Here is a 2,616-nt window from a genome sequence, read left to right on the forward strand (position 1 = left end):
CACGAGGTCTCTATTTATGCGCTCGCATACGAAGCGGTGCTTCCCCGCGGACCAGCTTCCTCCCCACCCGCCCGAACACCCACCACGCGCGGGGAACCTTGCCTTGACCTCCTCCAAGGTCAAAGGGAGCTCAAGAAACAAGATGCACGAGAACCTCTCCCGTGAAGGGACCAACTTATTAATCATCTATCAAGCCTGATAACAATTGCTAAAATACGAGGAGTGACTTAGTGAAAGTTAACGTTAGTCACTGTTAACAATTATATTTTGTGTATTTTCTGGTTAACAATTTTAATGTTACAATGTAACAATTTAAATTTAATGATTTAACGTAAATATAAGGAGTTTAGCGATTACATTGTGGTTGTGGCGACAGACGTTATCTCACTACATGTAGCCTTTAATCGTCGATGACTATATTTATCAAAAAAATAATATTTACCTCACCTTTAATCAAGTTTCGGCAAGAATCTTCCCAAGAATACGTTGGGGTTTGGTGGAGAAAACCAACTACAGAGGCCATTTGCGCCATGTATTTTGACTTCTGCAAGTAACTTCGAGAACTGCGAATTTTGAAAAGGTATGGAAAATAGAATTTTGGTATTTTTGACGTAGGCCGCGACAAGGTCCGTTCAAATGTTTGTCCCAACCACAGATATATACACATATTAGAAGTATATATCTGTGGTCCCAACCACCTTCTTTGTTATCTTTCGGGGAAAGATTCAAATGAGGGCGCAAATGTAAAATTAAGAATTTTTTTACCATTTAGTTCACTAAAATGATTTTTTTCTTTTCTTGACCTGTATATTTAACACTGAAACAGTATCTTCGAGTGTAGGTCTTGAAATTATTTAAATGCAATACTTGTTAACGTTTCGGTTTATTTTTAAGCCTCCATGAGGGCTTGAAATAAAAATGAACCTAAAATTTTTATTTGCAAACATAATAAAGGGATATAAAAATGTTTTTTACAATAGTTTGTAGTATAATAAAAAATAAACAATGCACGTAAATAAATAAATATTACACGTATTAACAACATACGATCAAATTTACGCAAAGGAAAAACTTGCAAAAGATAAGTAATTCCTAAAGTAAATCAATGGAAGATTAGAAGAATGTAAAAATTAAAACATGCTATGAGTTTCCCTAGCGAGTGACGCCATCGATGGAAACAAAGTGGAAAAATAATTAATGGCATTTGTTGAATTCTATTGTTTTGGGTCTCGCGAACTATCTACCTAAGAATGGCACCGAAGTAAAGAGGCTTTACAGGGTATTAAGTGATGAGAGGGAATAAGACATGGAATACATCCTATTAGCGTTGATCGTATGTTGGTTTGTGATGCAGTGATATTCTGAGATAGCAGACGTTCGACGAAGATAAATTCTGCTATGAGGATAAAGAAGGTTAATATGATCAGCGGTGACTCTAATATCCAGAGATTCTCCTCGCTCAGGAGATAATCCATGAACAATTTGAGGGCATTGTCGTAATTTTTAACGGCACCGGTCATCAGCCATGTGGAATGTGATAACTTAGTTAAAAGGTGTAATGGTGGTTGTAATTAGAATTTACCTTGTAAATGTTATAGCACGTAATACTTTTAAACTTTTGATGTTTTATATCTATTGCTAACAGTTGATTTTTCGTATTTTATTGACTACCGCTTTTTATATAAAAGCTTATCTAGATGGCTACTATGATAAAGAATCTTAATCATTGTCACCATATGATTTGTCAATCCGCAGCAAAAAAGGTATTTTATGACCTAACACTATATTTTGAAACTTACGTGGTGCAGTTATCAGCATACGTAATAAGGTCGAATAGTGATTTGCATTTACTCTGTGTGTTATCTTATTATGAAATTATTTTATAATATTTGTGGTCCATTATTTTTTGGCGTAATTCTGTGTTGAACTCTGTAAAAATGGCTCCTTGATATGACTTCGCTGTCTTAACCACACAGACTTCTTTGTCTTTGTGATATGAAAGTTCTGAGAAATGTTGCGTGAATGAGGAAAAATGATTTTTCCAGGGAATCAAACTCCCGGAAAAATTTAAATCCACCCAGTTGCAAACAAATTGCAGGAAAAAGTCTTACTTTGTAACCTTTTCTCATTGTATAGTAAAATTAAAACAAACAACTGAGTCAGAATACATACCTAGTAATTTACATCACTTCCTAACATCCTTCCTATCTCATTCTGCTCAGACTCCTCTTCCAGCGCCAATAACGCCTGATAAATATCTTCATCCCTCATGATGTATAAACGCGACGCAGATGACATATCTACTGTGCCTAAGTATCTCAATCTGCCATAGGGCCCGATATTTACGGCAAAATATAACTATAATTCGTAAATTAGTGGTAAATAGTGACAAATTCTTCAGAATAAAACTTTTGATAAATTCTGAAAAAATTTCATGAACTACACACCGGGTTCGTCGGACCCCAGACAATTTTTTATATTACACATAGCATGTAAATGATTGCACCACTCACAATAATTGCTTCTTTAAAGAAGAAAAGGGATTTAAATTGGGGTGAGCTACCCATAATTCGCTTTATGAAAAAATAACAGCAAAGAATACATTAATTTGGCTCC

Source organism: Ischnura elegans, chromosome 8 (assembly GCF_921293095.1).
Source record: "Ischnura elegans chromosome 8, ioIscEleg1.1, whole genome shotgun sequence".
In the NCBI taxonomy this organism is placed as follows: domain Eukaryota; kingdom Metazoa; phylum Arthropoda; class Insecta; order Odonata; family Coenagrionidae; genus Ischnura; species Ischnura elegans.